The sequence below is a fragment of the Hoplias malabaricus genome, chromosome Y, assembly GCF_029633855.1.
Source record: "Hoplias malabaricus isolate fHopMal1 chromosome Y, fHopMal1.hap1, whole genome shotgun sequence".
NCBI classification, from domain to species: domain Eukaryota; kingdom Metazoa; phylum Chordata; class Actinopteri; order Characiformes; family Erythrinidae; genus Hoplias; species Hoplias malabaricus.
Genome location: NC_089820.1, coordinates 84,541,708 through 84,566,059, shown reverse-complemented (window position 1 = coordinate 84,566,059; position 24,352 = coordinate 84,541,708). Strand labels below are relative to the sequence as shown.

Here is a 24,352-nt window from a genome sequence, read left to right as displayed (position 1 = left end):
TAAAAAAACCCGTATCTCCAGCACCGGACGGCTGACACAGGCTTGAGGAGGATGCACTTGGTTTAACAGCCGCAGAGACGCGCAGGTGAAGGTAGGGGCCTGTTGGGTGATCGCACAAAGCTTTTATTCTTAGACGTTCTTGGATATCAATGCCATTTCCATCTATGGCTCTGCTGTGTGAAGGGACTGCTGTTGCCCCCATTCAGTTTGGGGAGCACCGAGGGAAAGAGAACAGCTGATGTAATGGTTCGGTCACAGCACAAAGGCTTGCTTTTACATGTGCAATTTCCCCCATTCCTGTTTTACTAATACCATTCTGAGTCAATGGTAACATCAAGGCAGATTCTAACCTGCAGTATGTAGTCAGCCTTTGACCAGAGTGGCATGGTCAAAGGAGTAGGTGAATGCCATTTTCATCCATAACTGGATTTAAGGATACCATTTGAGTCAGAGGTTAGGGTCAGTGTTGTAAGAGACCCGCTCCTCTATGTTTTATTCATTTGAATATACTGACTATAGCTATTGACCAGGACAAACCATATATAACTACAACAGCCATGTCACGGGTCCTAAACCTACGTCTATAAATGATAATGAAAGGTTTATATAAGGGTCATGCAGCCTTATAAACAATGACCTACAGTGCAGTGTTACCTAAGACCCTTAAGGTCAGGCAAAGACCTGCTTTCGGACGTTCAATTTTCACTTAAGATTATTCTAAAGCTACCATTCAGAGCCAATATTTAGTGTAAGAATTACAGTGCAACATATAGACGTTTATTTGCTGCAGCTGATTCTAACTTCGGTCAAATCAGATCAGATGTACTCTGACGGGATGTTCCAAATATTAGGCAAAAGTTTGCTTCCTGATTGTGTTTTTTCGGAGTACCATTTTGAACCATAAATTTGAGAATTCATTTTTTTTCATCGCATTTATCTGAATGTACGAGACTGGGTGCAACACTTGCTGAAACACTGTTAAACTCATTGGCTGAAGCTTTGCTTTCAGGTGTGCACCATACATACCATTTAAGTCTATAGTCTAATAAAGTCAATGCAAAATACATTTTACCGTGCTGCAACAGATTCTAGAAACACTGGAGGTGAATGTTAGATATTTCTGAGAGGTTCACATATTAAAGGTTTAGTTTCAGATTACCATTTCAAGTACCATTTCAAGTCATCGGTTATTGTAAGCAGCTCATTCACATTGATTTGGATTTTTAATAGTGGATTCAGCGTTTTCCTCATGTGGCAGGTTACAGAAGACTATCTTACTTCACTGTTAAGGGGTACCATTTTGAGTCATTTGTAATTGTAAGAAGCTCATAGCTATTCATTCGTTTTCCTCATGTGGCAGGTAAAGAAGCTGTATGATTTAAGCATCAGTGTTTACAGAAGACTACGTTTACTTCACTGTTAAAGGGTAACATTTTGAATCATTTGTAATTGTAAGAAGCTCATAACTATTGATTAGAATGTGCTGTTGTACATTCTGCCTTTGACTACGATTGATAAACGTGTAAAGAGCATGGTCTAAACAGAAAGTGATGATTCCTTTAAAAATGCGTTTTTTTAGTTTTGTGTTCACGACTGTAGTGGTACCATTTTAAATGACTGTTTATTGTGCTGTGTTAGTTTTTACAGCCTTCATAATGAACCAAGAAATGAGTAAACATTAGCTTTCATTCCATTTTTATTCATAATGTTAAATGTTGATTAATATTTCACTTTATTTAAAGAATGAATTCATCAAATGAACCAAATGAACCAATATACGGGTGCATGGCATCTATACAATTATTCAGTGTTTGCTCTTTGACAAAATACCATTTTCCTCTATGATTCTTGCACTGTGCCTATAATCTACATAAACCTGGGGGTGCCATTTTCATCCATGACTTAGCTTTATTTGACTTCATTGACTTAAAAGGTCTGTTCATATAGTTTTAACCCTATCAGTCTTTGACCAGGTGAAGACAGGGACACAGTGACAATCCAAGCATTAGACAGAGTACAGTTTTGTCTTTTAAGTGCTTTTTTTTTAGAATACCATTCTGAGTCATTTGTTTACGAGGCACATCACATTGATTTAACCTGCTGTAATTACTTTTCTTGTGCCCTATTTGACAGTTAGACCAACAGTTGTTGTGGATTGTTTTTCTTGATGCCATTTTGACTTTTTTGCTTTGTTGTATTTTGGAGGTGGGGCCATTTTGAGTCGTTGGTTTTTCAAATTAGTTTTACCCTGCCATTATTGATTCAGTAATTGATTCTTGCACCTGGAATGACAGCCAAAGGAAGCATATATAGTATGTAACGGCCAATCATCTGAGAGAATATTGTTTTTGGTGATGCTATTTTCATCTAAGCGCATATTTTTGAGGCTAACATTCTGAGTCACTGCTTGAAGAGGCTCGCTCATATTGATCGTAACCTGCAAAAAAATCAATTCCGTCTTTGGTTTGGGAATGACAGACAGGTGAAGATAGGGGTGTGTGTGCCCAGAGGTAAATTATATTGCTCAAAAGCTGTTTGTTGATGGCTCAGAAGAATTAACGGCGATTCTTCGTTATAGGAGGAAGAGGATCTTAGTGTTGCAAGGAGAAATGTCTAAACGGTGGGAGACTTTTAGTCTTTTGTCTTTCCATCGGACCTCAGGGTTGTGTTGGAGAAACCATAGAGATATTAAGGAGATTTACCTTTACCATGAGTAGGGGCTTATGTCATGGTCCAAACATTAGACAATGGCTGGTTTTCATATGTAAATGCCATTTAAGGCTGATGTTTTGGGGTGGCATTTTGTTTCCTTTGCTCTTGTCAGAGGCTCCTTCGTATTGATTTTAACCCTGAATTCAGGCTTTAACTGGAGCTGACATGACACTCAAGACGTGGGCCTATCTGAGCAGCATTGGAATCTTTGTTGTCAGATCGCTGTAATAAAAGGTACGCCTTTTGGGCATTTTGTGTAAGAGGCGTGTTAATGCTGATTAAACCTGCAGTACTGGGTTTAAAGCCTTTGCCAGGGTTTAAAATGAATCCATCACAGTGCTTCAGAAACAAAATGAAAGATGGAAAGTCGTGCAAATAGATTTAAGTCTAATAGTTAAATAAAACAGTTCTGAAGCAGTGAGTGTATGTTCGTTCCATTTGTCTAAACGTTCCTCGTCTCAGCTTTCAGAAAGGTGTTGTGTCAGCCCAAGCTAACGTTTTTCGGCACGTTTTTACCCTGACGCTCAGCCTTCCCTTCTCTGTTTAGCAGCACTGCCTCCCTTTGTTCTCTCTCTCTTTTTCTCTCCCTCGCGCCTTCTTCTCCGACCCATAGGATTCACGGCCATGAAGCTGCAAGTCAATGAATTTTTTTTTTTTTTTGAAAAAAGGAGGCCAAAGTGTTTCAGAAACGAGCCGAGGTCTGAGAGGGTAAGAGAATGAAAGGGTACAAAAGTGAGAAAGGAGAAAATGTGGAGATGTGAAGGAAACATGGAGCTGGGGAGAGAAAGCCTTTTTATACCGATAGAAAGGCAGTGAGCCAGTGTAAAGCAGGAAAGAAGAACGCCTCCTCTTTCTTCAACACTGTCCATCCGTTCTAGCAGCGTAGTGGAGCTGAACCTCAGCAGCAGTCTGTCAGACTTTTCTGGCTCTAGACTCTGCTCTGAACCTGCCTCGGATCCTTTCTAAAATCCTGCCTATTCACGTTCAACCTGGGATCCGCCCACACAGCCAGCTTTCAGGCAGATAAATCCAAACTTGGTGATGGTGGTTGGCTGTGATTTTAGTTTTTGGATTTTAAGCAAGTATTATGACTGTTAATTCATCTGTCTAGGCTCTGTGTTCTTTTCTGGATGAGGTTCTTCAGTTGGACACGATTTTGTTGCTAGACTGGGTGTTTTACAGCAGTGGCCAAATCAAATTTAACGTGAGCAGAAAAATGCACCATCCTTGTGACAAATCTAAACACATTAGTTTAAGGTGGTGTTCATGATTTTAATTAAATACACAGTTCAGTGTATCTCTCGGGTCGGTCTGCATGGTGCAAGGAGGTCCGGTGTGTGTACACAGCTCTGACTCGGGAAGTTGGTCTGAACTGGCTCAGTAGCTCTCTCTTGGATGGTGGAGTGACCTCTGACCATTGAAATGCATGAAAGGAAATGAGGATGTTGCCCTACTTCTGCTCCATAGCTGGATTATATTGACTTATTTGTGCTGTTAACGTTGCTTTACTTAAGGTGGAACTGACTGCAAATTCCGAAGTAAAATAAACACAGACGGAAAGTGCGACAAATGTAAACAGTTACAAATGAGCAGCTGTTGTAATTAAAGCAGTGAATAAAAAGGTACAGGCAAGTTACACTGCCACCAGGAACAAGCTACAGCCTGCTTCTTACTCAAAACCACCATTCCACCTTAAAAGAACCACCAAGTTACACTACTTAAGGTGGAACTGACCTCCAGTTTGGCGAATGCATACTGAGTGTGCTATAAAACTAAACAGCTCAAGTTATAAATGAATTTCTGTGGCAAGTCAAAGAGTGAGTAATATCTCACAGAGAAGTTTAACTACAAGCTAAAGTCAGCTTCATACTCAAACACACCATTCCACCTTAAAAAATGCAGAGCTTCTAAATGAACACTATCTGGAGGGGGAGTTTGTTTTGCTTTGAGACCAGTAGTTCTCCTTATCGTCCATGTTGCCTTTAATTAAGAAGAACGTTTAGCAGCTCTGCTGCTTTAGCACTGCTAGCTAACAATGCTAATGATACCAGGCTAGTCACTTTAGCATAAGTGACTAAGCATGATTTTCGACATTGTACTTGCCTTGCTGCCCCTGAAGCTGTGCATATGTGACACAAAGTCTGTTCACGCGCGAACCTACTGTATGCGCAGTGAGTTTTGAACAGTGTGATAGGAAACACACATTTCCCAACACTGTGGGCCACAACTGTGAAAATCGTTATAAACACAGGTACAGATCGATGTTCTGGGTCGCACAACATTGGTGAACCTTTCAGAAACACATTTTTAAAAGTAATTAATGAAGTCAGTCTTTCTGGGAAGCGCTTGTAAGACATTGGCCAATATGCACACCAGTTTGTTTTTTGTGGCTGTATTTTTGTTGTAGCTCTTCTAAGAAACTCACCTCAGTCAACCTCCCCTTTCCTGTAAAGTACATAGTTCTCGGTCATTGTAGGGTATTAAATGCACCCCTCCCTAGACCGGCAGAAGTCTTGCTTGTGAGTCTGAGCTCTTGGTGACGTAGATGGAGAAAGACTAAAGAACTAGCATTTTTTAAAAATTTCTTTATAAAACAAAATACTCCCCATGAAAAAATAACACATTTGTGGGTGGAGCTAGCATTAATCAATCGCGGAGTATTTCTCATCTGCTGGGTTTACAGTCTTTTCCCATGGACGGGTGCTTTTCGCTTTATCATACTGACTGAAAAACCTCAGGAAGGCTTTTACATTTCAAGTGCAGTGAAGTAGAATGAATCCATATCCATGTGTTAATGGATCACCGTGAATGTATGGTTACAGCTGGCTTTAAAAGAGGAATCCTTAAAGGTTAATGTGAAGAATTCAAACTGCATTGTGAAGGAACTTGCTTCTTCATGTTGTGACAGGTCAAGTATTTGAATGGAGCAATTACTAACGCTGAGGCGGTTATTTGGTAAAGGTTTTATATTTTGAATATTGTGCTCGAATGAGTAACACGATGGTTAATTGGCTGAATTTTTCAACCATTGGCCTTATGATCTTTTCCAAATAGAGGTGAAGGCCTAGTGCCTATTTTTCACTTATCGTGCTGATTCAAATGTGGGGCGGCTTTTTCTTTTTCTTTTTTGTGCATTTTCAAGTGCTGTCTGTTAGACCATCATTTTTATTAATGGATCAAAAAGAAAACACCGCTTTATTCATTCATTCATTATCTGTAAGCGCTTATCCAATTCAGGGTCGTGGTGGGTCCAGAGCCTACCTGGAATCATTGGGCGCAAGGCAGGAATACACCCTGGAGGGGGCGCCAGTCCTTCACAGGGCAACACAGACACTCACACATTCACTCACACACTCACACCTACAGACACTTTTTGAGTCGCCAATCCACCTACCAACGTGTGTTTTTGGACACACCATGCTCCTCACAGACAGTCACCTGGAGGAAACCCCCGCAGACACAGGGAGAACACACCAACTCCTCACAGACAGTCACCCGGAGGAAACCAACGCAGACACAGGGAGAACACACCACACTCCTCACAGACAGTCACCCGGAGGAAACCCACGCAGACACAGGGAGAACACACCACACTCCTCACAGACAGTCACCCGGAGGAAACCCACGCAGACACAGGGAGAACACACCAACTCCTCAGAGAGCGGGAATCGAACCCACAACCTCCAGGCCCCTGGAGCTTTGTGACTGCGACACCTACCTGCTGCACCACCGTGCCGCCCCAGCACTGCTTCAGCTAACCCTAAAAACAGTTGAATGGTATTCATAACAAAGCATTCGAATTCTTCATGGTGTAACAACTACAGCTATTGTCCATCCTCGAATACAGACAAGAGGCATTTGATTTGTAGTTCACTGGGTCTTTATGTTGTATTCTGATGTATACAACTGTGTGCCACCATTTATAATGTGTAAAACTAATTGTGTAACTACACATATATACATCATAACTATCATTCTACACAGGAAACTGATACACATTTGTAATCACTTCAGTTTTATTGTAAATCACCTGTAACAGTGAATACTGCATGCAGTTGTATGTGATGTTAATGTGTAACCACACAGTTATTGACACTTAATATAAAAAGAGGGAATATGCATTTGACACCTGTACTGGGCAGTGTTTCTGATAAAGTGGCCAAGAAGTGTAGATATAATGTCAGCGTACCTAATAAAGTGACTCACAAGCGGATGGAGATGGGTTTATTGTTTGCTGAAGCTATTCCGCAGCAGTGAGCATTGTTTAATTATCAGATGTGCTTCAGTTTTCTTTTTAAATTCAAGACCAGTGAGTCAGCTGAACATTTCACTCAGGCTGAAACACAGCTGAGCCTCTGTCTGTGTGTGTGTGTGTGTGTGTGTGTGTGTGTGTGTGTGTGTGTGTGAGAGAGAGAGAGAGAGAGAGAGAGAGAGAGAGAGAGAGAAAGAGAGAGAGAGAGAATAAGTGATTAAGGATGATAAAGAATGAAAGCTAATGTGTTTATGTGCGGTGTGTATTCACCATCAGTTCAGATGTGTGTTTCATGTCTGAAATAAACTCAGAGAGAAACTGTGCACAGACCAGCGATGCACCTAAATAATTCTTGGCTGAAGTCGAAGCCATCATTCAGGAAACCTCTCTGAAGACTGAAACTGAAAAAAAGCATAAAATAAACATGCTAAAATGATTACAGTCACGTATCAAATAAAATGAGGTGACCTTCGTTTTCCACTGATACAGTCCACCTTAAATGGTGCATCTGTTACATTCTGGAACCTAAACTCGTAAACTGTCAGAGAAACGGTCACTGTGGTGGTACGCTCAAGGGCAAATATTCAGTGCCTTTAATTAGGGTTCATAATTCTGCCTTATTTTATTAGAATTGTGTTGATTTCACAGGGGGTGGCACGGTGGCACAGCAGGTAGTGTCGCAGTCACACAGCTCCAGGTGACTGTCTGTGAGGAGTTGGTGTGTTCTCTCTGTGTCCGCATGGGTTTCCTCCGGGTGACTGTCTGTGAGGAGTGTGGTGTGTTCTCCCTGTGTCTGCGTGGGTTTCCTCCGGGTGACTGTCTGTGAGGAGTGTGGTGTGTTCTCTCTGTGTCTGCGTGGGTTTCCTCCGGGTGACTGTCTGTGAGGAGTGTTCTCTCTGTGTCTGCGTGGGTTTCCTCCGGGTGACTGTCTGTGAGGAGTGTGGTGTGTTCTCCCTGTGTCTGTGTGGGTTTCCTCCGGGTGACTGTCTGTGAGGAGTGTGGTGTGTTCTCCCTGTGTCTGCGTGGGTTTCCTCCGGGTGACTGTCTGTGAGGAGTGTGGTGTGTTCTCCCTGTGTCTGTGTGGGTTTCCTCCGGGTGACTGTCTGTGAGGAGTGTGGTGTGTTCTCCCTGTGTCTGCGTGGGTTTCCTCCGGGTGACTGTCTGTGAGGAGTGTGGTGTGTTCTCTCTGTGTCTGCGTGGGTTTCCTCCGGGTGCTCTGGTTTCCTCCCACAGTCCAAAAACACACGTTGGTAGGTGGATTGGCGACTCAAAAGTGTCCATAGGTGTGAGTGAGTGTGTGTTGCCCTGTGAAGGACTGGTGCCCCCTCCAGGGTGTGTTCCTGCCTTGCGCCCAATGATTCCAGGTAGGCTCTGGACCCACCCCGACCCTGAACTGAATAAGGGTTACAGATAATGAATGAATGAATTATTTCACAAGTCAGATTTAATCTCAAGGATTTATATGTTGTTGTTTTTTTTTGTTTTACACGGGTCTATAATGAAATATTACAGAGAATATAGTGGGAAAGGGAAAGTAATATACATTTTTGGAAACAAAACTGGACTTACGCACTGTTGTACTTTTAAAGCTACTTTTTTCTCTTTATTGTACCTTTAGTGACAATAATGTACATCTGCTACAGTGTTTTTCTAAGATTGTAAAGTGAAATCATCCATTCCACCTTAAATATTGCAGTGGTTACGTTTGATTTCTACGCTTCTTGCCCAAATAGGCCATTACACCTTAAATGCAGTAAAAGGTACAATAGTTTCATCCCTGGACAAGGCGACAGAACACAACTGCTGCAACATTTAGCATGAAGCTAGCATCTTAGTTCACACTGGGCCTTTACCTCTTGCTTCTCTTTTGTTGCTGTGTAAATCAGGGTGTGATTTTTAAGGTGGTATTACACCTGTAGTCTGACTTTACTGGTGGTGGTAGTCCTTGATATTCCACAGTGATTATAAACCCCTTGTCTCTAGTGTTCTTTGTAGGAACACTTTGTAGCACACACAGTTTGTGTTTGTGGTGTGTGTGTTTTTATGTATTCGTGAGGACCACATGCCCTCAAAAGTATCTCAAATTCTGCGGTATTGTGAGGACACTTCAAAGTGTAGTTAATGAGCTAATAGTTATTTCAATGGAGGTCCTCACAAGTATGGCACAACCATCATGTGTGTGTGCTGACTCTGGTAAAGTCATTTGTAAGGAATATTGTTTGGCTTTGAGGACACGCTACTAATTTGTCTAGTTGTGGGTTTATAAGAGTGATAAACTGTGTGTGTGTGTGTGTGTGTGTGTGTGTGCACTGGCATAAGCCAGCAAAAGTGTGTGTCAGGGCATGTGCCGTGAGAGAGAGAGCGATAGAAACACACACACAGATTAAGAGAGTGAGTGAGAGGAGAGAGAAACACAGAGAGAGAGAGAGAGAGAGAGAGAGAGAGAGAGAGAGAGAGAGAGAAAGAAGGGAGAGAGAGAGAGAGAAAAAAAAGGAAGAGAGAGCAAGAGAGAGAGAGAAAAGGAGAGAGAGAAATAAGGGACAGAAAAGATAAAATCAGAAAGAGATAGAAAGAGAGTGAAAGAGAAGAGAGAGAGAGCGCAATGGAGATACACAGATTGAGAGAGTGAGTGAGAGGAGAGAAACAGAGAGAGAGACAGAGAGAAAGAAGGGAGAGAGAGAGAGAGAGAGAGAAAAGATAAAATCGGAAAGAGGGATAGAAAGAGAGAGAGAGAGAGCGATAAAGATACACACAGATTGAGAGAGTGAGTGAGGAGAGAGAAACAGAGAGAGAGAGAGAGAGAGAGAGACAGAAAAGATAAAATCAGAAAGAGAGATAGAAAGAGAGTGAGGGAGAAGAGAGAGAGAGAGAGAACTCAGAGCTCTTGTCAGTGAATGGTCTCTCTGTTATCACGTTGGTACACACAGGCATCAGCACAACAGGCCGCTCTCGCAGGTGCTGCCTCTGCTGCACAGAAATAGCAGGTGTCTCTCTGGGATAATGCACACAGTCCTCCTCCTCCTCCTGCAGAACCCCTCACCCCCTGGCCGGCCCCCCAGAGGAGCAGCTCCTCCCCCCCGAGCTCCAGTGGCCATGTGTGACGTCTGCACTGTTGTCTGGCACACGACGCCTTGTCGTTTTCATGCGCCGCCAACTGCAGCGTGCCAGGATTTAGCACCCGGGCGACTCTTATTGAGTCGCAAACAAGGGAGCGTGCAAGTGTGTGTGTGTGTGTGTGTGTGTGTGCGCTACTGAGCCACAGTGAGAAGTGTCTGTGTTTATGACAACTGAGAGTTTTTGATACAGCGAAGCGTAGGCAGCGTTTATACTTTTCACATTCTGTTCCCATCACTTTTCTCAATTCAAATCTGTAACTAGTGGCCAGTGCTGACCCTGTTTTTATTCATTCCCTCAGCCGAGTTTGTGAAGCTGTATCCTTACGATGGATGGTGTGCTTTTGTGTGACTGAAAGCGTGTGTATTTTACAGCATTAAAAGTTACGGAAATTAAGCTCCAAACTCAATCTGTGCTGCTTTTCAAATCAAGCACAATGCAGAGCAAAAAAACTGATGTTGATATTTGAAGGATGCTATTTTCCTGTTCCCATAATTGAATAAATAATTTTCAATATTTATTTTGTACCAAAATTAGCTTCCCAGATTGAAAGCCACTTTATGCTTCTGCACTGAACCTATGGCGTAATCAATGGCTAGATCCCTACCTACCCTACGCTGCAGCCTGATGCGCACCTCCCCACGAGTCTAACTACGCATGGCTTCAGCGCAGACCACAACATCTGTGACTGGTCTGCAGTTGGATGAACATGGATCAAGTTGAACCAAAGACGTCTTCTCCAAACTACAAAGACTGCAAGGAGCAGCAAATTCATGGTGAGAGATTTCCTCAGATTTGAGGTCACTTAAAAAAGTGGAACAAGGGGAAGATGCGTCTGTTTCAGAAAAAAAAAATCCTTGCTATGAGGAGCGGGATGCACTACATATATAAATATGCACTACAACGCACTCAACTTTTGTTCAGAATCAGCTTCTTATCACTGGTAAAGACGCGGCTTTCCTCTCAATCATTCCCGCAGTTTCACAGTGCTTTAAACAGCATCCACAGAGTTCAATAGCGAAGCAGTGAAGTGCAGCGAAACGAAACGAGCCATTGGATAAATGCTGGGCTTTGTCCCGCCCATCGGACGCTCAGCGTCTCTGGGGGTCTATGGGGCAGTGGGCTGGCCTCGGCTGGCCCGGCTCGGCTTCTGCATGATGATTGGATGATCTGTCTGAGGCTGAATCCTTTTTTGATTGACAGCGAAATGAGCGAATCAGTGATCCTTTGGTGTAAAGATCCATGGGAGCACAGGCAGACACACTTCACATGGGCCAAGCCCGTTTAAGCAGCCTAGCTCTGCTGGCCATTGAGAGGACACTAGTCAAGTCCCTGGAAAAGACGCCTTGTTGGTACGACAGGGTCACAGATCATTTTCTTAAAAAGGAACGGAGGGTAGAATTTACGTATAAATAAACCGACACATTTTATGATGTAGGCCGAAATTGAGCTTCCCCTCCTTGAAAGACCAGCATCCGCCACTGCTCTACACTGTGTACTCTACAGTCAAAGTCAGAGTGAACTTTATTTTCTACACAGTATTTCAGCACAGACATACTAATCACACATTAGCACAATAAAGCGCATATCGCTAACGGGAGCTGGAGTAGCTGCTGCTATACAGGATGCTGCCATTGTGACATAGGGTTGAGGAAGATATTTGTATCTCAACCCTAGTGTTTTGAAGGTGTATTGCAGCACTCACAACAGCATAGGGCACTTGCCCAGGCCGCTGTCCAGGCAACACAGAAGCATAAATCGGCCTTTAGCTCTTACGTGCGTAATGAAAAGTGAGGAAACTGGAGCCCACACCAGCAGAATCTCAACAATGTGTGTGTGTTTGCTGTTGCAAAATATAGGAAGGAAAAACCCCGAAATGTAATTATGTAAGTATGTGAACGCAGTGATATTCTATGCTGTTGTGGTCTGATGACATGGAAAACTGCAGGCAGAAAAAGAACAGAGGGGTGCTGCACTTATTATGGCTTCTTGCCTTCGTAACTGGTTACATCTGTGGTTGAAGGTTTATTTTGCCACTGATTATGTCACTGCTTATGGCAGTTTGTCTTTATAAGTGGTTATGACAAGGGTTATTTTTGTCTTTGTTTATGCTCATTTACCCCATAGCTGGTTATGTCTCTGGTGTGTGTTCTTGTCACTAGTTTGTCACCCATTTTCAAGATGTAAGCTTGAGCTGTGGACAAAAACTCAAAGGTCAATGACGGGCTAATGTTCAAGGAAGGAGGACTGTATTGACACTGGACAGAAGCGAGCAAAGTGAATGTATTTTACAGTGATGATATTTCATTGTGTGTTGTTATCAGCAGCAAACAGCCTTCATCTCTTTTGAAACGTACTGAACTTCTCATTTAAACCTCTGGATACTGCAGTGTTTACTATTCAGCCTTCACCCCAGTTCAAGGCTAAAGAAGTTGGAAATATGGATTAGCCAGAGGATAGACTCACAAGGTCCTAGTTTCCAAATTCCTATTATTATTTGGCATTGCTCTCAAACAAAAACCCTAGGGCTGTGTAGTGGGCATCTCTTTTAGCTCTCAAATCCAGACCCATTTGTTTATTCCGGGTTGAAGGATGCTAACATTCACTAGCACTACACTCTCCCTAAACTATGTCATGAACAAAGATAAAGTTTTTTTTCATTTCCCTTCAGTGCTGTGGGCTTTTAGGTGACAGTTCTGATAACAGTACATACATAACATTAGCCCTTTAAGGAACAGGCCTGGCCAAATATGCTAATATGTGGCTAAAAGCTAGTAACTACTAATTAACGTGGTATTATGTGCACAATGCTAATTCCAGACCAGCCACCTATAGGCATGATGTAAATTGCAAATGCTGATATATGACTGTAGCTTCCAGTTAGCATGATGTAATTTGCTAATGCTAATTTGCAGCTGTAGCTACCAGTTAGCATGATGTCTTTTCCCAGTGTTCGGTTTTGTGACTATTTTAATTTATTTCTAGCAGCGCTAACTTTCCGCAGAATGGAGGACTGTGATTAAAGAGAAGAGTCCGTTATTTCTTCTTGTGAAGTGAGTAACAAATCAGCGTGACGAAGCTGGATTTACAGCTCAAGCCTTTTTCCCATGGTCATGGTGAATGCCACCAATCACATTCCCTCCACTCAGCTCAACGCCGAAATTACGCTAGATCCAGACGTCCTTGCAAAAAACTCAAGGTGGCTCTCGAGTCTATTAAGGCCTGTTCTGGCCTGAAATTGTAATTGCGGAAAAGAGGAGCGCCATTTAAATGTGCTTAAACACAGGCTTGAGCACAATCAGGGACAATGTTTTTTTCTCTCTCTCGTTGTTTTGTTGATTTCCAGAAAGATACAAATTGGAAAACTAATTACAACTTACATAAAGCTAATACTGAGAGCAAATAAGTCACAAGAATGAAGTGTGAAGTAAAACCCTTAAATATCCAAAGGAGTGGCATTGCTTACTGTTATTAAATAAGGAAACTTTAGATTCATCTGTTTACATTAAACACCAAAACAAAAATGCTGCTATAGCAGAGTGGATAACACCACTTCCCTGCACCCAGTCGACTAGGGTTCAGCTCACTGTTGGGCACCATGCTACACCAGCTTCCTAACACTGCGTATTACCCAAATGCCTTATATATTTGTCTTATTTTCCATAACCTTTTAAAAGGCGAGCTGGACCCGTTGAGATTTTATATCAAACAGATAAATAGAAACACTGCAAAATTGCTCAGTATCTGTTTCCATTCATTTCTATTGATGTAAAGACTGTGTTTGGTCTCCTGTTAATGTCACCTCTCTGTCTTTGGAGATTTGAGGGGTATTTTTCAGATGTTGATGATATTAACCCTAATGTATGATATTAATGATATGTGGCAGTGGTTCCCAAATATTTCCACCATGGCCCCTTTTTTAGACGAGAATACACATTCCAACACACACAGAAATCATTTACTTTCAGACTGGAATTCATTTTAAATATTGTAATTCATATAAAACGGCAACTTATTATTGAACAAAACAAAATAAAGTGAAAAAACAGCTTTACAGTGGAATTATTAGAAGTGACATGCGTTATGTACTCATTAGCCTTAGCTCCGCCCTCCTGCAGTAGCACCATGCACCACCCCCCACACACACACACACACACTTCAGGAATCACTGGTAAATGATACTTTGAGTCATGAAACCTCACTGAAAATGATCATGTGACATGTATGTGAGTACAAACAAACAAACAAACAAACAAACGTCTGGCTGTGATTTGAGGACACTACCCTAAAATGGAAAAAACAAACCCAGACCAAAATAAAAGCCCCCATAAATTAAGAGCTCATAAACAAGCTTGAGGGATAGACATTACTGTGGAAGATGGTAACCAGGAAATCAGACAGCCGCCATCACACAGTCTCTCTCTGTGTGTGTGTGTGTGTGTGTGTGTGTGTGTGTGTGTGTGTGTGTGTGTGGAGAGAGAGAGGTAGAGAAAACTTAATTCCCTCTGTAGAAGGCTGCTGTATGGGGGGAGGCTGGCGTTCCCAGCAGCTCTGTCACCAGCCAGGGAACAGGCCATTCCTCACCGCCACAACACCGTAAATTCCCCCCTCCTCCAGGACCACAGCGTGTCACTCTTAATCCTCCCCCTAAACCTGCCCCTCCACAATTCCCTCTCCACTAGTCTATCCTTATCCAACCCTCTCTCTACTGCTTTCCCGTCCTGTACCTGGAATACACACCTCGTCCATCTTTTCTGTGTTTTTCCCACGCATAATATAAAGTAAATATGATTTATTTTCACTGGGCAACACAACATCACAATCAAGTTCAACTGCAATTAATCCGATTACGTTTTATTTGTTTTAAGCAAATTCCTCATCCTGATCAGGGTCCAGAGTCCAGCTCATACTCAGAATTACTGGGTAAAAGCCCAGTCCCTTCACACACTCACCCAGACGGCTGAGCCTTCGGACAGTTTTACACAGACACCTATCTACGTATTTGTCCGGACTGGAAACCCAAGCACAAAGAGGACACCCACGCAAACACAGGGAGAACCCACTAAACTCCTCACGGACGCTGTCAAACCCAAAGACCTGGAGTGTAACCTTAAGCTGAAATATCCAGCTATACAACTAATTTAGCTCATTTTAAAACAACTGTTGTGGTAACTGTTGCATAGTATTAAAAACGTCAACTGTCGTTTTTTATTAAACAAAAAAATGACCTTAAAATGAAGCCATTTGAAAATTTTGAGTTTAATGGTCTCTGCATTCGTTATGAGCTCCATCAGGAAAAAGCCCTGCAGAAGCATGTGCATTGATTTGCTCTGTTCTTGGGGATAATCTTGTATCCAAAAGTATGTGTGAGTTATAGTTTAGATGAAATAAAGATGGAGATTTAGATGAAAGTAATGTATTAATAGTGAATTTTTTAGGTTATTCTGTGTTTAATTAAATGAGAACTGTACATTGTTAAATGACGCAGCCGTTACCAAATAATGACAAAAGAGCAGGAGAATGTTTGAAATTTTAATTAAAATTATGCATTACACAAAAATGCTTTAAAACACTATGTGTACACATCATTCATTCATTCATTCATTATCTGTAACCCTTATCCAGTTCAGGGTCGCTGTGGGTCCAGAGCCTACCTGGAATCATTGGGCGCAAGGCGGGAACACACCCTGGAGGGGGCGCCAGTCCTTCACAGTGCGACACACACTCACACATACACTCACACCTACGGACACTTTTGAGTCACCAATCCACCTACCAACGTCCTCCTGTGGGAGGAAACCGGAGCACCCGGAAGAAACCCACGCGGACACAGGGAGAACACACCACACTCCTCACAGACAGTCACCCGGAGGAAACCCACGCAGACACAGGGAGAACACACCACACTCCTCACAGACAGTCACCCGGAGGAAACCCACGCAGACACAGGGAGAACACACCACACTCCTCACAGACAGTCACCCGGAGGAAACCCACGCAGACACAGGGAGAACACACCGCACTCCTCACAGACAGTCACCCGGAGGAAACCCACACAGACACAGAGAGAACACACCACACTCCTCACAGACAGTCACCCGGAGCAGGAATCGAACCCACGACACTACCTGCTGCACCACCGTGCCGCCTGTACACATCATATGAACTGTATATTGTATCACTGCCTTGTCATTAGCATGTTAGCTTGTGGGCAGTGTTATTTGGGCTAACTTACTGGGATCGATTGGGATATTATCAAATTCAGCTTTTGTGAAAAATACGGTACTTTAAAACATTTTAACAGTCCCATCACTGGACAAAGTACACATTAAAATCTTGAATATTTTGTCTGTGTTGATAGAGTGGAATAAACAGTGGATTGAAACATGTTCTGAATAACTACGCCCTCAGTAAGAGCTTTGGAAGGATATGTGAGATTTGTAGTTTATTATCTGTCAATCCTTACTCTTTTATTTGGGCCTGAAGTGTTAAACACATATGCTAGGTACATTACAGGAGTTCCGCCATATTAGACTGGAGAACACAAAGACTGTTGTTACCTGCTTCATGTTCACCTTCCTCTTATCAGTTTGTAAACACACGCCGTGTGGCCAGCTGTTACTGGCGAGAGTAATGATGTGCCGCGGAATGGAACCAAGTGATATCATCAATGTGAGACGCGATATCCTCCTCCCTCTCCACCCCCCCAACCCAGAACACCGCTGCCACCGCTAATGTCTCTGTATTCATGAAAACCCCAAGAGTTGACAGTTGCTTTTACATTTCTGAGATAAGAAAAGCTCTAGACATTTCTAGCAAACACAAACCCACATAATTCATCATGACAGATTTCAGCTGTGGGCTGAATTTTTTAAAAGAATCTTTGCCATGGCAACCTTGAGACGTCACACAATATCAAGGTGCTTCCTTAAACCCTCCAGAGCCATGACTTCTAACCATTAGACCCTTGATTATCCAAGACAATCAAGAAAAAATAAAAGAGATGTTGAAAAAAAACCCAAAATGTTTTGTATGTTTAAAACTTTTTTTTGTCAGTGTCATTGATTTATGCTGAAAGTAACGGAAAACTGAATGTCATCAGAATGAAACGTATCATCCATGCTACACTACCAAACTTTAAAAAATGAGAAGTGTTTAGACGTTTCTTGAATGTTGACCAATATGTAAATGATTCTATTGTTGTAACTGTATCTTTATTGCATCAGATTTACAGTAAAAATGAACTGAAATCACTTGAAATGTTGAATATGACACCTACAAATAGTTTATATTACTACAAAATCATGATTTAATATAATATTACACCAATAATAATACAGCAAGTGCTGTAATTTGAAAGAGTACATGTTAATTACATAGAAATGTAATTTAATTGTAACTCAAAACTATAACATTAGCTCTCGATTGGTCAAACATTTACCACTTTGTAAACGAAGATGTCCCACACCACAAGCTTGACACCGAATGTAGTGGGAAATCTGGCTGTGATTCAAAGAGCCTTAGGCTCAGGAGGTGCAGGTGTTCCGCAGTAAGTTAACGTGAGTCACTTAGGGCACACGCAGATGTGAAATGATACAATGTAAATCCAGCAAAATGAAAGGAGCCTGCTAAACCTTCCAATTTCCACAATTCTGAACTGCACAAAGCATCCGGAGAAGAGTTACACACACTGTACACACTCCATACAAGACCTCCACCAAGGTTGGTGTGTATCAGATTACAGCTGAGAACCATATAAACACAGACGTTAAAACAGTGTCTCTTTCCAGAAATGGTTTTCTTTATTACATTAATTTCATAATAATTTCATCCTCGGTTTTCCTTTACTTTACTGTGATGATAAAAACAGACCAAATATGGATCATTTCAGACTATGATCACTGCTACTGCTCCAACTACTACCACAAGTTTAAAGAAAAGTGCTGTATTGAAGCTTGGTCTGTGTATTGGATGTGGTCATTTTTTTTTCTCTAAAAAAATCATGACTATTTGGTTTGGAGGTGCACACACACACACACACACACACACACACTCAAAAACTCACAAACACCCACACTCACTCCTATATACCACCCAAGTCCTCTGTGCAATGACAGAGGCGGTGACGGTGGCCAGGCCCCCACTGTGGCATTGTTGCTCCTTTAGAAAGCAGTAAATAGCCCTTTTTTTAAGAGCCTCTTAGCTTTAGAGAGCTGGGGCACAGGGCTCAGACTTGACAGGCCTGTCCACCCGCTGTCCAGTACTCAGAGGCACCAGACGCACTCTCGGCAGGGGACAGATTTTAAAAGGGGGGCCAGCTTGACCACCTTTGATTCCTACGTCAGCCCGGTGGTCGTAACGTGATTAATGAGAGCGGAGGCTGAATGGACTGTTGTTTTTTTTGTTTTGAAGATGAACGTCTCCTTTTTGAGCCGCTGCCCCGTAGGTGAAACCGGAGCTCTGGAGGCTGAAGCTGTTGATCCCCACAGAGAGGAAAAGAGGGGAGAGTGTTAGGCTTTAAAACCACTCCGATGTAGGTGAGGGTCTTCCAACTGCTCCTACTGCACAGACTGATTCTCCTTCCTCTGTCGCACTCTTTTAACCGGCCTGGCTTTTACACTCACTCACACACACATGCACACACACGTCACATATCCGGCAATCTGAACATCAGATATTAACTGGTATGTCCGGAAAGGATGAACTATATTTTGTACACATTGTACAAATACTGAGAATAGATTTTAAAGGAGCGCTAGGTACTATTTTTACCCTAAAATTACAGCTTCTAAGTCAATGTGACACTCCACTGACATGTAACAGGGAGAACTGAACCTCTGTTATTGTTATTTGGGGTTCAGCACGCCAGAAAATGCACTATGTCATATTGGAGGAGGGTAGTTAACCGTCCTGCCCCTCCCTCCTCCCCATTACCCACTTACCTTTGATTTCAAGTGCTGTAAAAATAATTACGTACTCTAACTGTAGGGGGAGCCCAAGAACAAAAATAAAAGCTTACCTAGTGTCTTCAGCTCATCATAAAGGTCCTACATGGTACACAATCACTAGTCCACAACTCAGTTGACCTTGGGGTGTCTACAAATGTTTGTAGCTGAGCAGCTTTGAGCTGAAGTAAATCAGCGTGTGTATTTTTTCTGAACTGAAGAGTGGAAACCTAATTGAAATGTGAAAGTTAAACATGTTTTTCAGGAAGGAAATGACACGTTTACATTCACACACACCTTTTCTTCTCACAGCTCACACTGTTATTTTTTTATTTTATTTTTTTGTGAATTTGCTCATGTTTTTATCATATTCACGTCATTATCACCTGCTGCCACATATTTCATATCAGTCACACGGCATTTATAATTGCCTTCGAGCGCTCACAGAACATATGAAGCCTCTGAAACATCGGTGTGAATTTATTTCCATGTTCTGTCGACCTGTGAGCACATCTCCTCCATGACTCCATAAGCTCCAGGGAAAACTACCAGTGCCAATCAACTCAACAACAAAAGCGATTTTTTGGGCTCAGCCTCATCAGTGCTGGTGCGGTGCCAGACCGGGTATTAATGCTGGAAATGAAAACTGTAATATAGGCTCTTGGAATAAATTTCACCTTGTATACAATGAGTATACAGAAGAAATATCTTTATATGAGTAAAACGTTACTGATTTATATTATATTCAGTTTTATCGCTAACTTAGCTAGCTACTCAAGATGTTGTTAGTAGGTCCATAAACAATGGTAATATATCTTTCTGAGAAGATCACATCTGAGGACATTGTATACTGAGGAGAAAAGACCTTGTGTAGAACAGTAAAAGCCCTCATTAGCAACAAACACTGCACTGGTTAGCTAAGGCTAGTGTTAGCTCATCTGAAAAGACACCATCTTCAGTTACAAAAAAGCTACCAAATTTCTACTGCTAGTTTTGAGTAATAAAATATAGTTTTATGTACATTATCTTTTGTGATATTGATTTAGCCTCTAAACCAACGATATCCTCTAAAAAAATAAGCCTACAGCCTTTTGAATGCTAACTTTTTTAACTCGTTAGCTACATTAACCTCATAGCTGCAGAGGCATAGCTCAAGAACCAAACATTCCTGGGATAATCAACCACATTTGATATGAGAAAAAAAATCTTCAAATGAGATTTTTCACCAAATTATAGCTTCAAAGTCCCAGGAATGAGGCTATAATACTTAGGGCGGTCTATTCTCCGCTCGCGCTATCAATACCTACACGAGTCTTAAAACTCAAAGCGACTGCTAGCTCAGTAAGAAGCTAATTAAAAGACCATGCATTGATTTAAACACAGCGCAAACCACAAGATTATCTCTGAGTTGTACTAACAATGAGCATCACATCGGCACATATTGGACGCTTTAGCTGAGAGACAGCGCTGCTTTTTGAAGGCCAGCTGCAACGATTCCCATCAGGGTCATTAAAGAGCAGACGCCATCAAAAAGGCTGTTGTGTGTGATCTCCCTCTGTCATCTCTATGACTCCAGCTGCTTTCGACAGGCCACAAAGTCCAGGAGGACACACCCCATTTTCCCTCCCTCAGCCTTATTCTGAATCTATCTCATTTTCCCATCATTTAGTCTTATTTCCAATGTTCTGCTCATGTCAGATTTGGGGACTCTTCGGGAACAATTTCTTTTTAACGTATTCGATTAAACAGAAAAAGAAAGTTTACGATCTCATTATTATGTTAGGCTTTATAAAAAATTGTGAGAAATAATGCAAAGCCATTACTGCAGCAATCACCCTTTATTTAAGTGCCCTTAGAAGTGCACTAGGCAGAAAGAAGCATGTAAACAAGCAGTAATTTGAGCTTGGTGTATGGCGGCACAGGCCACGGTCTCACAGATCTTCCTGACGTTGTATACTGCTCCAACACAAACACAAACAGAACTACAACCCCCACCCCAGCCCACCACACACAAAATAAACAGACAATTACAACATCAGACCCCCTAAACAACCCCAAAACTAACAAAAAGAGAGGCCAGAGGACATGCTGGGAGCTCCCTCTGTGCGATTCCCAGCTCCTCAATGTCAAGTCATAATTATGAGATCATTTGGGACAGGAAAGAGTACATATGCAAACAGAAGGAGCAGCTCGGACATTCAAAACATTTCATGTTCTTAGTTTCAGTCATAAATTGAGCTCATATCCACTGGTGGTGTTGAATGTATAGATATATTTATTCATTATATAATAAGCTACTTTCCATCTGCAGTCCCTGGACAGGCACAAATTCATCCACCCCGGTCAACCATTCATTCATTCATTCATTGTCTGTAACCCTTATCCATTTCAGGGTCGCGGTGGGTCCAGAGCCTACCTGGAATCATTGGGCGCAAGGCAGGAATACACCCTGGAGGGGGCATCAGTCCTTCACAGGGCAACACACACTCACACATTCACACCTACGGACACTTTGGAGTCGCCAATCCACCTTTTGGACTGTGGGACCAGTCAACCATCCTGTTTGTTATTTATCTGAAGAAGAGGAATAGAAACAGTGCTGTAAACTGTTGTAGGGAAACGCTACACAAAATGATGACAAAAGGAAAATAAAAGCTTCTACATTTTACAGTTTAAAGTAGTTTTAGACTTAGAATCAGGGTCAAGGTTATGGCTAGGGTTAGAGTTGTGTTAGGGTTAGGGTTAGTGTTATGTTTAAGGTTACATTCAAGTTCAAGTTGAGACCAGGCTTCCTTCTCTTACTACGACTTACTAAGCAGCTTTAAATGGGCCACAGTGTTCTCCAACACTCACAGTTTTCTCCTCCTGATATATTTGTCATTCATTATGATTTGAAGCTGGGCTGTATCCTGACCAGGTTTTAAACACGTTCATGTGTTCATGTCTTGTAACATGGCAGTCAATTCCCCTGTGCGATTCTTCATTTGCAGGTTATTTCCAGGTTTCCAGCTCCATAACATTCACAGTTTTGGACGACGTACGTTTCCTTAACCTCTGTCAGACAATGTTTACGAGACGATGGATATTTTAGTCATTGCGGGTATCGTCCCTGCGCTTGGTAAACGCCCGGGAGGGATTTGTTGTCAAGTGTGGCATGGAGAGATGGATGTGTTTACATTTATTTTGCTAATATGACATGTGGCTAAAGTGTATCTCAAGCAGCTCCTGCAGTGGGTGTGGTGATCAGATTTAAGGGGGCCATAAACTTTTGGAGCATTACTGTTGGAGAATTAGCCGTGGCGGTTTATACTGAAGTTATAGGGTGTGTTTCAGCTTGAGGTGCTTTGAATGGGGCTCTATACAGGACGGCCAGGGCTCTTTAATGTATACAATATTATAATAACGTGAGTGGAAGTGGAATATAAGAATCCTTCAGGATATCGTCTCTGTCCAAACATAAACATCTCAAAACGGTAACTTTACACCAGAAGGGAACAGCCTTTTTAACTTTCATTTGAAGGCCATTTAAAAGCTTATTGACAGTAATTTTGGAGCATTTCTATTGGTCGATTCATGATGTAAGTTGTACACAATGATGTGCTGTGTTCAAAGGATATAGAAAACTAAAAACTGAAAATAGAGATCCTTTTATTTTCAAATCTGTGTTCAATTCCATCCTGAGGGCAACTGAACCTGCAGTTTCATGTAGATACTATGTTTATATAATCAACTCAAGACAAGGTTTACACAGGGTCAGAGTGTCTTCCTGAGCATGAATATTATATTCTCGCTGTTATTAAAAGCAGGTTTGGAAAATGTTGCAGCCCAAAGTTGATTAAAACAGCCGATGGTTTTCAGCACTGACATCACAAGAGTGGATAAAATTTGTGGATCTGGCAACATTCCCATTGTTTTGTCACTTATTCCTTTGGTTTCACAGTTCCTGCAAAGAGACATGGCGAGATCTAACGGGTGATCCGTCACGCTTCTCGTTTAATATGCTAAGTACAAACCGACAAAGAAAACATGCTCATTTATTAAAAGCTTGGCGAGACTTTGACAGGCAGCGTGTATGTCTTTCATTAGAGACACTTTGCACTGCCTCATCTGCCAGCGTGCGGTATCGGAAAGATACACGAAATGCTTTTAACACATGTTGCCGTTAGCAACACATGGCCTCCGTTCCCTGTTGATTCTTTGATGGATCCTTAATGCATGGGACATGCCTTCATTAATCCTCACACGGGCCTAATAGCACCTCGACCAGTGGGCTTTTCTTCGGGTCGTTAGATCATGGAATATGTATTGTTTTCCTCTGTTGTCTTCCCTTTTTCCACCTTCCTTCCCTTGCCCTCCCTCTCCCTCTCTCGATCTTATTGTGCCCCAGGGCCAGCTCCAGTCTAAGTGCCGTACACAAGGTTGTAATGGCGGTGCCTGCTAGCCCTGAATCAAATTACTCTCTGGTTACCAATTCATTTCTCTTTTACGGCGCACCACTTGGGAATTGGAGCCTGCGGTAAGTCGGCCAGCTCCGTCTGAGCTTTCTTTGGGTGCGTGGGCCGCCTGAGGAATATGTCGTAAGAAGACTTCGTAAGAAAAAAAGTTCTTAAAGTCGATGTGCATTGGAAATCTTCATGCATTTTCCATACAGTGAGGGATTCTAAGCCACACCACCTGTCCAAATGTAGATACAGCTTACAGCCATTGATTCCCACTACTTTACGGTGCACCCTTTGCTGACACAGGTGTTCAATACTACACTCGTAGATTGCACAACCTCTACAGAAAAGCACCTCCAGTATGGGGCCCTAAGTACCAAGCCCATTGCCAAGCATGGGCTACAGGGGTATAAAGGCTCCTGGTATGTGGCTGTGGAGCAGGGGAAATGTGTTCTCTGCACTGATGGAGCACTATCCAGTACCGCTGGGATGAGGGTAATTGGCGTTCATGATCCTAAACGAATCATCCAGCATCAGTACCTGGAATCGCTAATAGTTACGCAACTAAACGCAACCAAATCCTCACAGGATTTGTTCCCAGTTCTAGTGTAAAGCCTTCTCAGAAGAGTAGGAGCTGTTGCTGTAGAAGAGAAAGACAATATCTGTATCGATGCCCTTGACTGCAGAAAGCACACTGGGCAGAGAGGCCATATACTGTAGCACTTTCTTTTTCAGTTTAAGGTCGGTATGGAGGGAGGGAGGGAGGAGGAGATTATTGTCCACTGATGCAGAGTGATGTAATCAACCTCAGAAGCTGTTTTATGCAAGTCATTACATTTTAATTTAAGGTTATGGCAAAACAACAAGAAAAACCCCAAAACAAATAATGT

At 42.2% G+C, this 24,352-nt stretch overlaps 1 protein-coding gene across 1 annotated transcript in view; it reads left to right on the top strand.

The window, feature by feature from the left end:
* Positions 1-24,352, top strand: part of sema6ba (sema domain, transmembrane domain (TM), and cytoplasmic domain, (semaphorin) 6Ba) — a 240,161-nt gene continuing 215,809 nt past the window's right edge. The window contains exon 1 of the mRNA XM_066656615.1: positions 1-91. The gene's annotated coding sequence lies outside the window, so the exon portion shown is untranslated. The remainder of the gene's footprint in view (positions 92-24,352) is intronic.